Source organism: Triturus cristatus, chromosome 7, assembly GCF_964204655.1.
Source record: "Triturus cristatus chromosome 7, aTriCri1.1, whole genome shotgun sequence".
Lineage (NCBI taxonomy): Eukaryota > Metazoa > Chordata > Amphibia > Caudata > Salamandridae > Triturus > Triturus cristatus.
Window position 1 is genome coordinate 1,215,883,530 of NC_140590.1, and position 19,634 is coordinate 1,215,903,163.

Genomic DNA, 19,634 nt, shown 5'->3' on the forward strand with positions numbered 1-19,634 from the left:
ATCCCGCAGAGCGCTGCTGGAGATACTTGCAGAACACCACTTGATCGATGCATGGCGGCACCTCCACGCTACTTCACAGGAAGGTACGCACACCACGGCTCAGGCGAAATCGTGGGCGCGGCTCGACTACATCCTCTTGGCGCCGCGTTTTCTGGCAGCACTCGACCGGGCGGCTCACCTCCCTCGCACCTTCTCTGACCACGCGCCGGTCAGAGTCACTCTGCGGGCTCCTGACCTTGGCCCTCCGAAGACGGCCTGGCGTCTACAGCCCACGATGCTGTTGGACGAACCGTTTCAGGAAGAACTGCGCGAAGAATGTCTGGACTTTTTCCGTCGCAATAAAGATTCGGTGGCAGATGTCGCGACCATCTGGGATGCATTTAAGGTAACGCTACGGGGCATGTGCATAGCCAAAGGGTCGGGTGTACTGAAGAGTTTGCTGGCGCGTCTTCGCCTCTTGGAGGCGGACTTGGGGACGCTTGAGACATCGCTGGCTGCCAATCCCGCTGATGCCACGCTTGCCAGCATCCGCGAAAAGATTACTGAGTACACGGAGGAAGCCGCTAGAGAAGTGAAATTCAGAGGCAAGCACTGGGTTGCTCGCCGCTATGGCGAAGGTGAGAGGCCGGGTAAGGCCTTGGCGGCGACAGTGCGCCTGATGCGCCCTGCTAATACCATCGTGGAGCTCTTGGGGGAGGATGGCGTGCTGTACAGAGACACCACACAGATCCTTAATAGGTTCGTCGCGCACTACCACCGGCTTTACTCGTCTGCCCGAGCCGGAGCTCTCCACTTGCAGGACTACTTAGGTGATGTTTTGCTTGGCTGGCTTAGCCCTACGCAACAGGAGTTTCTTAGCACCCCTTTCCAGCTGGACGAGGTGCGGGAGGCTATCATGCACATGCGGTCGGGTAAGACTGCAAGGCTTGACGGTATACCCATTGAATTTTATAAGACCTATATCGACTTTATGGCGCCTGTCCTGAGAGAAGTTTATGAAGATGCTCTGGAGGTCGGCTCCCTGCCCCCATCCATGCGTATGGCCCTCATCACGTCCCTGCTTAAACCAGGTAAAGCAGCTAACGACGTTGATTCTTATCGGCCTCTCTCTCTGCTAAATTGTGATGTGAAAATATTAGCTAAGCTCATAGCAACTCGCATTAATCTCTTGCTCCCCAACTTGATCTTGCCTGACCAAGCTGGTTTTGTGCCCGGCCGGGCGACGTCCCATAACCTGCGCACGTTCTTTTCCATTCTGAACTCGGTGCATGATGACCTTCCTATGGCCGCGGTCTTCCTTGATGCCACCAAGGCCTTCGACTCCCTGGAATGGGATTATACGTTCCAAGTGCTAGAGCGAATGGGGTTCCCCAGTATATTCATTTCCTGGATTAAACTACTATACACTGGCCCTAGAGCCAAAGTGTTGGTGAATGGTCGGCTATCTGCTCCTTTTTCCATAACCAGAGGCACCAGGCAGGGGTGCCCACTATCGCCTCTGCTGTTTGCTCTTGCTATGGAGCCCCTTGCAGCGAGATTGCGGCAACATCATAAAGACAAGGGGTTACGATGCTTTCAGAGACAGATATTGGTGTCTATGTATGCGGACGATATCACCCTCTATATACGGGACCCTGTGGCCAATCTAAATACGATCCTCAGGGAGTTTATCCGTTTTGGTGAGATTTCTGGGGTCAAGATAAATTGGGGCAAGTCTTGTCTGTTCCCTTTAACGCCTTCAACCGAGCGTTTCGAAATGGATTTCCCCCTCACCTGGTGTGAGGGCAACTTTAAATACCTGGGCATACGCGTTGAAAAAAGCAGGGAGGAACTCATGCGGGCTAATTACGGTACGGCGATTATGCGCATTGCGGAGCATGTGACGCGCTGGAACTCCCTTCCTCTTTCTATGGCGGGCAGATCGTCCTTGATCAAAATGGTGATACTGCCACAATTACTGTATCTATTCCTGAATATTCCCTTCCATCCGGGCGCCTTTTTTTTTCGGCAGTTGCGCACTGAGCTTATTAGACTCGTGTGGGGTGGCAGGGCGCCTCGGCTGAGATGGGAGACTCTAATAAAGCCGTACAATCAGGGTGGTTTTGGCATCCCCGACTTTGAACTGTACTATTATGCAGCTCAGGCGCATTTCGCTTTCTTCTGGATAAGACAGCCCAGATATATGCCCCAACTTGCGGCTGAACATTGGCTGGCACATCCGGTCCCCGTAGAGGGCGCATTGTTTATCCCGGTGACAGGTAGAGATAAAACGCCCTCAGCTTTGCTCAGTACGGTGTCCGCGTGGACGCACTTGACTGCTAAGGTGGGCCTGGATTTCCTATACGCGCCACTCTTGCCCCTGGCTTATCACCCCAGTATGCCCTTACTACAGGAGGCGGGGTTCCACAAGTTACTGCACAACATTCACGTCTCGACATGGGGGGAGCTGTTCCATAATGGCACTTTTCGATCGATGGACGATTTGTATGCAGGCATGCAGCCCTCTCCACTCGATGTCTTCCTGTACCTCCGGCTCCGACAAGGGCTGAGGGCGCTTATGCCTGACTTTCCACAGGAACCTTCGCCCATGGAACCGTTGAACCGCATCCTGCGCGACGACGTCCCGACCAAACTCGTTTCTAAAATATACCGTTCGGTGCACTCCTCCATGCCGGCGCCTTCACTGGCAGCGCGTGTTAAATGGGACCAAGAGCTCCCTGTCCCGCTCACGGACAAACAGTGGGAATTCTGTCTGTTGCAGACGGAACGCATCTCCGCTAGCAGTCGATTCAGGATAATACATTACAAGTATGTCCACAGACTGTACTGTACCCCTGCGCGACTTTGCCGCTTTCAGCTTCGGGATAATGACCGATGTGACAGATGCCAGGCCCCCAGGGCGGATTTTTTGCACCTTGCATGGGAATGCGCAGCAGTACACCGTTTCTGGTGTCAAGTATGCGAAGCACTTTCCAAAATGGTCGACTCTGTAGTGGAGCCCTCTCCCGTTCTTGCTCTGCTGGGGTATGTAGAGCCCATACGCGCGGGGTACCGCAAGTTTGTCGCGCTTGCCTTCCTCATCGCTAAAAGACAGGTTGCTTGTCGATGGGGTAGGGGTAGAGCCCCGAAATTCAAGGACTGGATTCGTGACCTTGCCTACTGTCAAGAACAGATTAGCACTTATTCTGAACTGTTGCCAACAACGTCCCGTCCCGCGGACATATGGGCTCCGCTGCGGTGCTACCTAGCGGCTACATCGCCTGATGCCCCTGATGGGGCGCCGGAGTAGGATGGACTGCACGGTGCTGGCCACCGCCCCCCCCCCCCCCTCGCATTTGCCTACGGGGAAGCCCGCCGGGCTGCTGACTGCGGCGGATAGGTGTGTTCCCCCCCCCCCCCTTGCAAAGCGAGTCCTGTATGAATGAGAAAGAGAGTGGGGTGGACGGGCGGATGGAGAGCGAAGTGGTCCCGCTCGACGTGTACTTCCTTGATGCCTCGTTTTTTTTTTGAGCAACTGTTGCTTCACTTCTTTGATTGGTCCCTAATGTTCACGATGTCGGTGACGGCCTACCCATTTGTTTTTCTTTGCTCTTCCCTCCTCAGCTGCACAATGTACGTTGTGATAATGTTCCATTATAATGACCTCGCACACAACTAGGAAATGTAACACATATATACTATGACGCGGCCGGCCCTTTAGGGTTGTTGGCGAACCGCTGTGTATACCTACACTCTTCTGACTAACATACTACGCTGCCGGCCCGACGAGGTTGTAGGCACCAAGCCGTGTACCGACACTATCTGCTGAATAAAGGTTTTTGAAAACTTAAAAAAAAAAAAAAAACCTTTGACTTATTAGTTGGTTTACGTTTTGTGTATAACGAGGTAGTGCGGCTTTTAAATATCCCTTTCTGCCTTTGCTCTTGTTCTCTGTATACAACAATAGAGGCTGTTAAAGGGTTTGCTTTAAATTATTGTCAACGGCATTTCGAGCCTTGTAACAACAAGGGGTCTCATCAGGACATTTTGATGTAGGGACATCTAAAATTGAAAGAAGAAAGGGATAACATAAGTGTGAGAACTGGTACTCGCATGGGACCCAGCTGGGCGTCCAGTGAGGGGAACTGACAGGAGTGGGTCAGTGGTTGTAGTCCTCAGAATGGATGAGTAACTTGAAGGGCACAACAACGTGTGTTGTTGGATCGGAATCGAAATGAAAGCAAATGTTGCTCGTTGCGTCGGTGTCAACCACTCCGACCTGCAGGGGTAGGCATGTGGGTATTGTATATGTGACCAGTACACGTCGATCTGTGTTGACCTGAAAGGCGAGGAGATAGTTTATAAGGATTACACTCTGTTGTGGCGGTAAAGACCTTGTCACTATGAGTTGGAAAAGAAAACGGGAATACATTCCTTACCATATGGTGGAAACGGTGTTCCTGGTAACGGTTGAATGAACGCGTGCGTCCGCTACGCACGAAAAGGTAGAACCACACGAGTCCATCTACCCTGTACAATGATAGGGTGCTGGGGCTTGCTGGGTCCTAATGAGGAGGTTTGCCCGCCCAAACCGGACATCCTGGCTGGCAAAACTAGGGATAGCCACCTGACCGCGCGATCCGGTTTTCTGTATTCTATATACAGACTGGAAATGAAAGAAAGGCACGGTCTGCAGAGCCGGTTTAGAAGGCCTGACTTGTAAATTGAAAAAGAGAGACCTGGATGTATAAATAATTGTGGAGAAATTAGAGCGGGTGACAGAACACTGGAGGGGTAATAGTGTCACTGGGGGGGGGCAACGGAACCATGTACCAGGTAATGCAGGGGGTGCTCGACATTTATAGGCTGGAGGTTGCAACGTCATCTAACTAGAGCAGTGTTACTTAATCTACAATGATTATATTAACACACAATTTCTTGAACCCGTAGGCCATGATTGGTAGAAAATGCGCATAATGGTAATGCAGATGGTGAGATTGTAACAGTCACATTCTTTGGTGAATACAAATTGTAACAACATATATATAAATCATTCTTGGCATTTAACAATGAAATAGTACCAACATGTAAAAGAACACGTAAGGCAGTTTTGATGTACAGTTAGTTACATGATTAGGAGCTCTAGGAAAACGTTTATAAATCATTCTTGGCATTTAAAAATGAAATAGCACCAACATGTCAGAGAACACGTAGATCAATGAAGATGTACAGTTACATTATTTAGGAGCTCTAAGAAAACTCAATGTTGGCATTGGCCTATCAGTTTAATATTGTGGCTAAAAAACCACGCCATTCCTCAGCTGAATTAAAGCCTTGCACAATGGAGTTGGTCCTTTCTAGCCAACAGCACTCTAATCTTTGCAAGATTTGTGTAATATCACTGCCTCTTTCAGGGACGTGGCTTTGTCAATGACCTGCCATTTTATATCATCAACTTCTGTATGGTTTTTTTCAGCAAAATGAGTGACCAGTGGTGCATTGGTGACAGAACACCTAATGCAACTCCGATGCTGACTGATTAGTGCTTTGATTGGTTGCGATGTCTGGCCAACATACGGTAGATTGCAAGGACACCATATACAGTACACTACATTACATGTGTTATAATTAGAGAAAAAGTCTAGTTTCTGTTTCACATTGCCATGCTCAAATTTGTTAGGGTCAAACGTAAATGTACAAGAAACACAATTGCCACATTTAAAATGTCCTTTCAGTTCAGGAAGCCCCCATACTGATTCTAGGGTTCTAGTTTTACGTGCAGTGATATTTTCTGTGGAGGATTGTATCAGATGATCTTTTAACATTTTGCCCCATTTAAATGCAAACATGGGGGTTTCCATTCTGGAATCAATGTTTTTTAAGAGATCCCAGTTTTTTGTGATTAAATTGCGTACCTTATTGGTGTGCACGCCAAAGGTGGTTACACAGATAAGTCTGTCAATAGGACTATTTTCTTTGGTTGTCATTAGTTCCTCTCACGGGCAGAACCAGGCACGTTTGAGAGATTTTCTTATTAGTCTGTTGGGATAACCCCTAGTGAGTAGTTTGGATTTCAGTAACAGGGCCTCTTTCATGTAGTCATCCTTATGTGAACAATTTCTGCATAGCCGCAGAAACTGTCCAAAGGTTAAGACGTCTCTAAGAGCTTGGGGGTGGTGACTTTTGTAGGCCAAGAGCGTGTTCCTCTCTGTGGGTTTTCTATGTAGACTTGTATAAAGGGTGCCATTCTCATAGTTTATGTTTAGGCCTGGGAAGGCTATGGTTGACTTGTGTATAGTGGCTGTGAAAGTAAGATGTTTCTGGATGTTGTTTAGATGTGTTACAAATCATGAAATTCTATTTCTGGCCTGACCAGGTCAAAACAATATCATCAATGTACCGCTTCCAACATTTAATGTTGGAGCAGTACCTGTTTGTCATGTTCAGAGCAAAGGTCTGTTCCACATAGCCCATGAAAATGCTAGCTAAGTTTGGAGCGAAAACAGTTCCCATGCTGGTCCCCGAGTATTGTTGGTAATACACCCCTTCCAAGATAAAATAACTGAATTGCAGAGCAATCCTCAGTAGGGAAATAATGAAACTTGTGGGAACCTGTATTGGCCTTATTCTAGACTCCAGTAAGTTCTCAATTATCAATATACTCTCCTCTTGTGGTATGTTAGTGTATAGAGACAAGATATCTAGAGTTGTCAGCCAGTCTGTTTCAATGTCATAGGGCAGCCCATCTACCAAATTAATCATGTACATACTATCCTTCACGTAGGTTTCTTGTATAGGAACAAAATCTTTAATGAAAAAGTCAATGAACCTTCCAATTGGTTCTAGCACCGAACCACACCCAGATAGAATTGGGCGTCCAGGAGGATTAGAGGTGCTTTTGTGGATCTTTGGAAGGGTATATAGGACAGGGGTCCTTGAGTTTTCCACATTGAGGAACTAAAATTCTTTTTTGCTAATGTATCCCCGTTTTTTACATTATGTGGTGATTTTTAGAATCTCATTTCTAATGTCTGTCATGGGGTTTGTGCCCAGTTTCTTATAGTTTTTTTCTTCATTGATTTGTTTGCAGATTTCTAGATCATAGACTTTGCGATCTTGTTTCACAATCCCACCTCCCTTGTCCGCAGGTTTAAGAATTATTGCCTTATTGTTTTTGAGGGACAGTAAAGCTTGTCCCTCCTGTAGAGTGATATTGTAAGGTATGTAGCATTTGCTGGTTTTTAGGGTATCGAGACCTTCCAGTACACGTTTCTCAAACACTAATAGCTCGGGTGGCATTATAGAATTAGAAGGGTAAAAAGTGGACGGTAGTTTTAAACCTGTTACTGAATCTTGCTGTGGAAGTTCTAGATCACTGAAGAATAGGTGTAGTCGTATCTTAGGAAAAAATTGCAAAATTAAAGAAGTTAGTACATTCAGTAATTACATATGACAGACCTTTGCTTAATAAGGACACTTCAGCTGACGACCATATGTGTTGAGATAGATTTAAAGATTGGTATTATATTGCTCTGTGTTGCCCGGTGCAGCAGGGGTTCGGGTCCAAATGGGTCCCCCACGAGAATATTTAAATCTGCTCCGGGGAATTGGGCAGCACTGCTTAGCATGCTCTTCAAGAACTGCATGAGAGAGAATGCAGTACCAGACAGCTGAAGAGGTGCCATACTAACTCCAATCTACAAAAACGGTGCATGTAATAATCAAGCCAACTTCCGGTTCATTGCCCTCCTCGATGTGTAGGGGAAATGTTTTGCAAAAATCGTAAACAATTAGCTAGATGAATAGTCCAACACTAGGATCCTAATACTCATCACTCAATTGGGTTTCAGACGAGGGCACGGCACTGAAGAAAACCTGATAATTTTCTCCTCTCTGATCAAAACCGCTAACATAAAAAGGGCCCACTTTTTGCAGCATTCATCAATTTTATCACTGTGTTCAATAAAGTGGATAGACAGAGACTTTGGCAGAAGCTGTTCAACTGGGTCATTGTGGAAAACCTATTATGAGCTATCAGAAGCCTATTTACCAGGACTTAGGTAAAGGTAAAAATCACAGCCAATAGAGTCACAACCCATAAAATCTGGACCACCTCAAGTGTAAAACAAGGCTGCATCCTAGCACCTCTGTTGTTCAACCTTTACCTGGAGGACATAAATAAAGCCCTGACCTCTGCCTGCAATTTCCCTCCCAAATTCGTCGGGTCTCACATTCACTGCCTTCAGTATGCTGGCGATACTCTACTATTTGATCACACAGCAGTAGGGCTGCAACGATCCTTGGAGCCCCTCTCACTCTATTGTGCGGAAAACAAACTCGAAGTCAATCATGCCAAAACTAAAATCATGGTATGCGGCACCAGACACATTAGCCTCACTAAATTTAAATTCTCTATGAACAATGTGGTTCTGGAACAAGGGGCAAGCCTTAAATACCAGGGTATTTCCTTCAATCAGCACGGCTCACATGTTACACAATTTTCCAGCCTAAAGGAATCTGCCTTGTCCATGACAATGAGCTGTAAAAAACTGGCATTAAAGATGCATGGTCCAGCCCTCACTGGCATCTGCAAAGTAATTGATGCCACATTTATGCCAACACTCACATAGGGCTCACTTGTTTTTAAAAACTATATTTCCTCTTGGCTGGACAAAGCTCAAACAAGATTTTACAGAGGTCTACTCAATCTCCCTGACGCTGCACCATCCCACAAATATGGCTGGAATTTGGCCTTTATAAACAATCCCATTTGCTGAAAGCCTTATTTTTGGGATATTATGCGAAGCTCATGGATGACCTTCCATCCTTCCAGTGGGAGCCCAACGTGAGGTACGAAATTGAATCCCTTGGCGCACAGAACATCTTCAAACAAAATCTAATTTCGAAGCTCACTTCAAAGTTGTTGGCTAAAACTGCTAAAATTCAATTCTGGAATCAATGATAAACAAGAGCTTTCTCAAAAGGCCCATGCCAATTTATTTGAGACTTAGTACCAAGATCAGGGGAAAGCATTATTTCTTTCCAGCCCAATGAAACTGGCCTTTAAAAAGATCTAATAAGGCTGAGATGCAATTTAATTCCCTTAAAAAGCTACAAATGTGGGCGTTTAAATGGTTCTGCGGAGTAAAGCCTGACCCATGCAGTATGCGTTTGTCCTGCCTTAAAGGGCTTAAGGTGCTATTGGTTGAATTAATTGTTCCACAACCTGGGTAGAACACAATGCAGCATAGTAATTTCTTTATGTCGGACTGGTACGGATGTGCAGCTATTAGTCAGAGGTATGAAATTCTTTAGGGAATTACTCAAGCTACTGAACTTCCCTCCTGCGGGCTGCTAAGAAGGGAATTTCCAGACCCTCCTTCAACTCCAAGTAGCCCAATTCATGTCCATCTGGTGAAGCTGCAACGGGTGTGGTCCAATGTGGCATGACTATTGCAGGCCTACTCTATTCGTGCTTATTTACTACCATCTGTCCCTCATTTCAAAAGAATCAAACTTTTAGAGCAAAGCCAAAATTCACCTGTCTCATGCCATTGCATTTGCACTTTACCTTACCCAAATTGTAGTCTGCACTTTAGTTACTGGTTCCGCTGCGATAAAGCTTGCTGAAATCACTACGCCTGATGTCATTGCACCTTGTGCCAGGGCTTTAAGTGGGCCGAGTCTCACTGGTTCTGAGAACCGGCAGTTTTTAGGTCTCGCTGAGCCCGCGCATGCGCTGCGAGACATTTAGTAGGTGGGTTTCCAAAGTGCTACCCCACGCTTTGGCTGGCCTAGCGCTTGCGTTCACGCGAGCCTGCACGCGCGCAGCCGCCATCTGTCTTTCACGGGTCATTAAGTGCATCGCGATCACTTTCACCTTCGCTCACGTTCATATTAAGTGCTTTCTCTGACAGACTTACTGTGTAGCAATAAACATGCGCGAGTCCCTATTGTCCACTGCTCTAACCAGACTGTAGTTATGTAGCTGTCTGATTACGCACACAGACTACTGCAGTGCATTAACTAATAGAGGTGTCATACTGTGTTTCTTTTTAACTAAAGCGTTAATGCTTGAAAACGTATTTTTTTAACTTCCTGCTTAACCATGGCTCACTCAAGGCCAGGTGGCATCCAACCTCCTTTCCTACAGAACATTCTTGCCATTGGGTGTCTCCAAATGTTGGCAAGCATACTTCAGGTCCGTGCATGCTAGTAACACTCAAACGCAACAGCTGTGTTTCATGGGGAACATGCGGTAACCTACATGCACAAAGGGGGGTTTTCTTTTGGCTGTGTGTAGAATTGGCACGTGCTCACCGCATGTTGTTTATTTTTTTTTTATTTTTTTGAGGTTTTAAGTTCTTTATTAGATCTCTCCAGCAAGTTTCATGATAAAACAGTTATAATATTAACACTGGCACTGTACCATTTCAATCCACAACAAAGTGCATGTATTCAAAAAGACAAAGGGACTGTTTACGAATTGTGTCAGTTTTTAGGAAACGGTTACTAGAATTGTAAAGAGCCAGCATACAGCAGCCATTAATATCCAAGGACAATTCAATAAAAATATGAAACTATGTAAACTGGACATTGTTAGTCGATTATATTCATGTTACACTCCTTCTGGGAGAGGTAGGATGGAAAAACTAGACCCTCGACTTAGCAAAACTTGGGACATACAAATTCTTGTAAAATATAGCAACCAAGTGTTTGAATATCATGAGAACGATGCACAATATTCATATTCAGGTTCTCAGAAGTATTATGAAGCGTGACTTGAATTTCTCCTCACTCCAAACAGTGGTTAGAGTCTGCACACCCCACAATTATTGCCGTTTTGTGGTGTATGTCTCCATAAGTTACATACTGTGGGATTCATACATAAGGAAACACTGAAGAAAACAAATGAACTCCAATGTACCTCTTTAATGCTATGATCTAGAACAGGTCCCAGTCCTCAGTGATACAATCGTTTCATAAATAAAGTCAAGATGGATGAATGTTCCCTGCAGTGCTTCACAGTAGAAAGTAGGTTTCTCTGCCAGATGCTAATGCTTCCTAGCACAATACGTCCAGCCATTTGTACTTGGCCTCAATTACCAGAAACAGCTATGCCATTGGGATATTATAAATTGATTGTATTTGTCACGTATTTGACTTCCACAGCAACTCATTTACTGTAATATTTTAAACATAAAACAGCTATTTTTGCTGCAAACTGACTGGATGGTACCCCAACGTAGATAAACAGTGAACAGTTTTAATTCGTCGGGGGTCGTCTTTACAGCACCTGTGTACATTCGATTGCTTTTAGTTGAGCTATATTGAAAGTCTGGTATTTGTAATATGGTCCTAAAGCCACTCTATGAAAACCCCTATTTAAAAAACGTTTACATACAAACATTTGTTCTGAAGATATTACAAATATGTTGACAACCAGTGTGTTTCTTTGTGGGCATCAGTACAGAGTTATGAATAAATCTTGAAATGAAAGGGATGAAAAGATGAAATGAATTATTGCTGGTATGGGGGTGTAAAGGACTAGAGCTAACACAGTTAGAACGTGTTTATGCGCCGTCAGGAGCTTGGGCACTTGAAACGCCTCAACATTTCTATAACACAAATCTTCGCCGAGGTGGTTCTCGTAAACCGTAATACCCCGATATTCGACATATTTATAACTGTACAGTTCACTGCTTCGGTAAAACTACCTGATCTTTTCAACAGCAACATATTAAACCATGATTAAGTATCCCTACGACGGTGGACGTTATTTCTCTTTCAAACTAAGGAAGACTATAGCAAGTCCATATTTTGTTTGTCAGTCTCCGCCCTCCTTGCTTTAGTTGATATCTACGTTTTCCCTTCACATGTTCTTTTGTAAAATGTCTTCAAGAACGAAGTTGCATCTTCTGTTGTGAATACTGGCCACGGTGAAATGGCTTGTGCAAACGGCAGCTTTTAGCCAAGCAAGGATTCTCGCACTTTGGCCTGCAGGGCATCGCAGGTCTTCTTGGCGTCTCCTAACAACATGGCGGTGTTGGGCTTGTAAAAGATGGGATTGTCCACAGCAGCATAGCCAACGCCCAGCGACCTTTTCATCACGATGACCTGTTTAGATTTCCAGACCTCCAAGACTGGCATTCCAGCAATGATTGAGTTCGGATCTTCTTGAGCTGCTGAATTAACGGTATCATTTGCACCAATTACCAGGACCAAATCAGTTTCTGGGAAATCTTCGTTAATCTCATCCATTTCTAGCACGATGTCGTAGGGCACACCAGCCTCAGCCAAAAGAACATTCAGCTGGCCAGGCATGCGACCCGCGACTGGATGAATCCCAAACCTCACATTTTTGCCATTTTCTCCAAGCATCTTCACCAAGTCTGCAATGGGGTACTGAGCTTTAGCCGCACACAGACCATACCCTGGAGTAATGATAATATCATTGGCCTCCTTTATCATTTCAACAGCATTGTCCAGGTTGATTTCAGTGTGAGTGCCAGTGATCTCCATTGGTTTCCCTCCAGCAGTCGATGTAGTTCCATAGCCTCCTAGGATCACATTGGCAAGTGAACGGTTCATGGCCACACACATGATGTAAGAGAGGATGGCTCCCGATGAACCAATCAAAGCGCCAACAATGGTCAGCAAATTGTTGTTAAGCAGAAAGCCCTCTGCACAAAGAGCCCATCCAGAGTAACTGTTCAATACAGTGATCACTACAGGCATGTCCGCTCCACCGATGGCAGCAGTTAAAGTCACACCCATGACAGCAGAAAGCGCAGACACTGAACCTAGACAGGTGAGACCTGTAGTGTAGCTTGGATCCATCATGTATGGAATCATTCCACCAATACTGGCTGCTAAGAGGCCTGCATTCAGATAATGTCTGCCTGGCAACAGGAGGGCCGCAGAATTCAGTACACCTTGCAATTTTCCATAAGCGACAAGCGAACCACTGAAAGTTACACCACCAATGTAGGTACCCAGATAGGCCACAATTTTAGTAAGATTTGCTGCCGGATCCGTCGCGAAATGTGGGTACTCAATCATGTACTCTGCGACACAGGTGAAGACAGCTGCCAAACCAACCAGGCTGTGGAAAGCAGCTACGAGCTGTGGCAGGTCAGAAATCTGAATGCGCTTAGCAATGGTCAGCCCAATTGTTCCACCAAGTGCCATCGCACCAGACATCTGAGCCAACAGTTCAGGGTTGGGCTTCAGAGCTCCAAATGTGGCTGCAACACCTCCAGCAACACCGATCATACCCAAAACATTACCAAGACGAGCAGTTTTCTGCGTGGATAGGCCAGCCAGGGCACCAACACAACAAAGACCTGAGCCAAGGTACACCATCTGTTCAATATTATAACCACTGGTGAAAGCCGCTCCGTATCCTCCTACAAAGGCGCCAGCAGGAAGAAGGTAGAGGTAGTTATATTCTGGGGGATCAGTGGGACGCTTGAACATGTCAAGCATTCTCTGGGTAACTAGGAAACCTCCTGCAATGTTGATTGAAGACACAAAAGCAGCAAGCACAGCCAGAGATTCAGCTACATTTGAGGGCAAGTAGCCTCCTCCCATCAATGCCAATCCACCAACAGCAGTCAAACCTGATATTGCATTAGTCACAGACATGAGCGGAGAGTGGAGTGCTGGAGTCACTCCCCACACCGTATGGTATCCTACGATCCCAGCTAGACCAAAAGTTGTCACCATCTGTGTGAAGGCAGAATGAGGAGAAGCAATGCCCAGGCCCAACAAGGTGCTCAAACCAGCAGTGTAGGCAGAGGCAGTCGTCATGGTCTTCCGAAATGGGGTCACTACAGCTGCCTTCTCTGCTGCCAGCTCAGCCACGGACTTCGGTTTCACTGGGACACCCTGCGGGATGTTATTTGGCGGCGGTGCTGGAAAAATCACTTTACCATCCTTCATCACCACAGTTCCTCGGACCACATGGTCCATGGTGCCATAATCAAACTGATCCTTCAGGTCCAGGTAAAAGTTGTCTTTATCCGGACTTATGGCCTTCAGAAGTTTGGTAATGTTGTTGGAGTACAATGTACTTGCTTGTGTAGCCATTCTGCTTGGAAGATCCGTATAACCGATATGCGTGATACCCTTATGCACATACAACTCTCCTGGCTTGGTAGTTTCAATGTTTCCTCCAGCTTCAGAAGCAAGATCAACAACAACAGAGCCTTCCTTCATCAATTCAATCATATCTTTACGGAACAAAATGGGGGCCCTCCTGCCAGGAATAAGAGCTGTGGTGATGATAATGTCAACTTCTTTGCACTGTTTAGCGAAGAGCTGCATCTCTGCTTCAATGAATTCCTTGGACATTTCCTTGGCGTACCCTCCTTGTCCTTCCCCAGATTCTTTTAGATCCACCTCCAATGGCTCAGCACCAAGAGACTTGAACTGCTCCAAAGCAGCTGCTCTGGTGTCAAAACCACGCACAACTGCTCCCATCGACCTAGCCGCTCCTGCTGCAGCTAACCCAGCAACTCCACCACCAATGATGAGAACCTTAGCTGGAGGGACCTTGCCAGCAGCTGTGATCTGACCAGTGAAAAATCGACCAAAGTTATTTGCTGCAAGCACCACCGCCTTGTAACCTGAAATGTTGGCCATGGAGCTAAGTGCATCATATCCTTGAGCGATGGTGACCCGGGGTACCTGGTCCATGGCCAGGACAGTGCTTCGATGTTCAGCCAGTTTATTCAGAAGCTCCGGGTTCTGAGCTGGATAGATGAAACTAATAAGCGTAGCTGCAGGTTTCAAAAGGTCTGCCTCATGAGCACCTAGTGCAGGGTTCAATATGGGCGCTCTCACTTTGAGAACGAGGTCTGATGCCAGCACTTCTTTGGTCCCTAGGATCTTTGCACCCGCCTCCTTGTAGTGGTCATCGGAAAATTTTGAGTTTTCACCCGCTCCACTTTCAACCACAACATTAAAGCCCTGTTTAATCAGTGCCTGGACCCCAGCTGGTGACAAAGCCACCCTCTTCTCATTCTGGAAAATTTCTTTTGGAACACCAACAGTCAGTTGTTTATATGGAACACCAGGTTGAATAGTCTGTTGGCACCAAAGCACTTGATGGGTTCGAAGCGCACGCAAACATGGTATTTTTACAGTCTGCAACTTAAGTGAAGTCACACCGCTGAAAAGAAGACTTGAGCAGCTTGTGGCTACTGTGTGCAGAAGGCCTGCCATGGTGGTTACTAGATCTTGCGGAGGTCTGCCACTTCTTGTTCTTCAGTTGTTCACCTCCCGCCACCCGACAGCAGATCTCCCACCTCTGCAGAACTGCCGGCTCTCACCGACTTCCAAGGATGAAGGCGTTGTTTATTTTTTTGACAGCGCTGCTGGACAGGACGCGGTGCAGCCCAGGCTCTCCGGAAGGGGGAGTGGGGAGTAAGGGGCAGGAAAATTTGAAGTACGTCTTGGGAAATACATGACGCACCTACATTTTTTCCCTCTATGCGGACGCCAGGTACATGGAAGGTGCAGTGGGTTCACGTTAGCTTTTTAAATTGACAGTTCTGGCAAATTCGTCAAGGCGCCTATAACATCAGCGGGTAAAATAGTCCACATCAGAGCGACGACAGTATATGAGTTGGGCAGCATGATGGACAGTCAAGAGTGCTTCAGATGGGGCAAGACAGGGAGACATGAGGCAGCAGTAAATTTTAATGGTCCTTTGCATGGTCCATGCCATCGCTGACTGGTTCTGTAGCGGTGTTCCTAACTATTTAGGGCCTCGGAGCAATTCCTTTTATTTTCGTGGGCCCAATATAAACAGCCATTATGAAGCGTGGTCTGCAATTAATTGGGCAGTACATGGTGCTGGTGAGGCCATATGGGGGGGGTGTAAGCAGTGTTTATAAGTATGCATTTTGTAATGCCAAACTTAAAACCGACATGTAGCCATTTCTGTGTGATGCGCCACTCTCGACATGTTATTGCCTAGTGGGAAGATTTGACTATCCGGCCCACCCATGTTTCTCCCACCAGGCTGTCAGCTATGTTTTGTTCCCCCAGAGTTTTATATAGGGTATCGGGTTTCAGAGCGCTTTACATGAGCACCAGTTGTGTTTCATAAGGACACGTTCATATTTTTTAAGCACCGGAAGATTAAGTGATTTGCCCAGAATCACAGGAGTTGAGCGTTGTTGCCGAGACTCAAACCCAGTTCCCGAGATTTGAGGTCGACCACCCTAGCTGTTAGGCCACACCCTCTCCATAGACTCCATGTTTAAATTATGGCGTTTCATCACATATGCTTTTGGTCTTGCTCTTATGTGTGTGGTTTAAAAAAATCAGCGTTGATATTTTTTGTTTTTTTCTACGCCAGGTGAAGTAACTCCTTAATAAAAAATAAAAAAAACATTTTTATCAAAATAATGTGCTCTAAGAGATCTTTCTTTTTTACATAGTTTGACTCCTTTGAAAAAGGGGCTGATTTGCAGGCCTAGAATTAATGTCATGAAGAGTGCACCAGATATTATTTTGCCCCGGTTTGTTTTACAGTGGATTCAAACTCCACTCCCCCAGCTCGAGTGGATTCAAAGACAATTCGTATTTCTCTGTTCAGTCTGTTCCTTAATATAGTCTTTCTGACACGTTTTGTTTCTGAGGCATGATGTATTTTCTTCTGGTAATGAAAGCTTACCACGAGAGCCCTGGAGGCGGTTTTACATTTAATCGTTTCTTAAAATCAGATACAAACAACTATTTGTTAAGCTGGTGGGTCTCAGCTTTGGGACCTGCTGGGTTTACCAGGAGTTTTCCGCAATGCTGTGCAGCAGTCCCGATGCTGTGCAGCACGGCTAAAGAGTAACCAAAACAAGCATTGGCATAGCCAATAGGTCTCGCCTTTGGGACCTTATAAGTGTTTACTTATCCAGCACAACATCCTTGGTGCAACAACATCAACTGTTGCATGGCTAACCACTGATAAGGTCCGAAAGGCAAGACCTATTGGCTATGCCAATGCTTTTTTAAAGGAGGCCTCGAAACGGGTCTGTATCGGGCTCTGTTTTGTGCCCTGGCACACACGTTCCGTTGTTTTCCAGACTGCAGTAAAAGCAGGCACATCGATGTGCGCGTGCTCACACTGCTCACTTCTCACTAGTGGAGAAGTTACGGCATGACGTCATGCCAGGTGAGCGTTGTAGGGGAACGGAAATCCTTTAAAGAGTGTTAATTTCTCTCTGCATTTCCCTTCTCTTTTTGAAACTCAAGAGCAGCGACACTGTCGTAGTGTCATCAGGTCTTTAAGTGGAAGCTTTTTCAATATTATATACAAGCCATAGTTGCTGCTTATTTATCTCATGCAACTAACAACCATTGACAAAGCCAATAGTCCTGATGTGTTGTAGGTATGATGTTACTTGTTCTATCATATATCTGGATTCAATGGCAGAAACAGAAAAATACAAGTTGGTGGGCACACTGTGCTAAGCACAGATTTTTAGCTTATGTGTTTTAAGCCACGCCCTTAAACTCATTGGCTACGCCCCTTTGAGAGACCTCCCAGTTTTTTCATCCCACTTAAAGCCCTGCCTTGCGCCTTATCAAATCCAATCAGAATGCTGCCCACACTTGCTCTACAGGTCGTTCCAGCATAAAATAAACTTGCTGATCAAAGAAGAATCATTTGGGTCTCCGAAGCCTAATAAACTTGTCTTGCACATGATAATCGCTGCCTGCACTTTCTTTACTGGTTATTCCAGCACAACGATCCTTGAGGACAAAATTGGACTCGTCCGTGTTGCCAAAGATCAATATAATTGCTTTGTACAGTGCACTAATTAACCTCACATGATCGGCCAGTCCTGGCTTAGGTCATTGCATCCTCTCGTTACCAGAACCAAATGCAGCACAAACTGAAATCCAGCTCTCGCCAGTCCTGGATTAGACGCACGCTTAAACCATCCCGTTATACAACTTTGCACCATGCACTTTATTGGACCTTGGCTTTTATTCAGTTTACTGGTCTTTTTAGTATAACAGACACCAGATGACCAAATAAGAATAAGCCTGCAGCTGTAAAGCTAAACAAACCAGTTTTGCTCCTGCTGTTTGTGGCTTCACTGCACTTCCTTGCTTCATTATAAAAGATCCTTTTTGACCATCTAGGATTCGGCTATGCTTGTGATACCAAACAAAGGCGCCTTGCATATGGCTCCAGCCGACCCCTCATGAATGCCCGGATCCAGGACTGCAGGGACTGTTGCTCCCTATATCTGACAAGGCACATAAGATGGCAAAAAGCACATTAGGTCAATCAATCCGATTTTATCCTGCATTCTTCTCATCGACCAACATTTTGGGGCGACAAAGCCACAGGAAACGTCTTCTGCAGGGTGGCAAATGGCTCAAGAATAGGCAGCTATTGGCGAGCTTGGATTTGCGCAAGTTAAATTCTACCGGATATTAGACTCTGCAACAGGCACTTAATTGAACTCCCTTTCCTGATTGTAGCCGCTGCCTTACATCAGGGCCTCTGTCCCTAAATGCCTGGAGGGTCTACCATTAGCCTTTGCCCCTGAATGATTCCCATGTCACTCTGGTCACTGGTAATCCTCTTGAATAATTAAGATTTTTCCATTCTATGTATTAGATTTGGACTTTAAAGACTTAAAAGGTGCTGAATGTACAGAAGTAAGCTTTATCTCTTCTTGCTGTTTGTACTGTTTTACTATTGCCGTCTTTTATATTGTGATGGCTCTATATAACTGGAAACAATAAAAATGTGTCTATGTAGCCATGCATTATAGTTTTAGTTGACTTATTTTAAAGATGGCCTGAAGTGAAGTGGGTTAGTGACTTTAGTGCAATGAGTGTCATAAAGTTTCTAGAAGCGAAGTTTGGTAGGGATGCTTTAACCCAACTTAATTTTTACTGATAACGCAGTTTAATTCTGTTCAAATGAGATGCCCATTTTCCGTAAACAGAAAGGAACTAAGCATTCCTGATCTGATTTGTACTATCCAGAAACTAATGGTGTTGTAGAAAGTTTAAAAAGACACTTAAGGAAAGCATTCAGCTGCCTAGGAGAAACTTGTGGCTGTGGAAGTATAACATTACTAAAAGAATTGTGGCTTATAAACTAACCCCTCACCAAGTTACTGGTGAACACCTATTTCAATTGTTCAAGTGCAGGAAACCTTATTCAGAATTAAGTCCTGGTTGGATGATGAAATGGCAGAAAGGATCGGTGAGAGTGAGTGTTGATTTTTCTTTCTTTATTTTTAAATCGGTTTTTGTTATATTTCATTTTTTATTCTTCATGTTAAGGTTTGGTCTATATTTATTCCGTACATTTTCTGTAAGGTTTAATGTTTTGCTTTAGGCGAGGGAGATGTGTGGTATCCTACACAGACAATTGTTGAGCTGGCCCCAGCCAGCACTCCCATTCTTAAACTCACAGCTATGAATATTCCATTCTCCATTCAAGAATGTATTCTCGATTTATCGTAAGCACAAGTCTGTTTGAATTAGAAGTCTGCTGGACTAGCTTTGGCGGAGCTGTTTGTTCAATAAATCATCTTCGTCGTACCACTTGGGTGTGTGGACTGCTTTGGGTTGTATCTCATTTCACACTTACACCCTAGCTAATAGATGAAGGCCGTTTG

The 19,634-nt window shown here is 45.4% G+C and overlaps 1 pseudogene; it reads right to left on the minus strand.

Moving 5' to 3' along the window:
- Window positions 1–11,719: 11,719 nt before the first annotated feature.
- LOC146811644 (NAD(P) transhydrogenase, mitochondrial pseudogene) lies at window positions 11,720–15,327 on the minus strand (annotated as a pseudogene).
- Window positions 15,328–19,634: the final 4,307 nt, after the last annotated feature.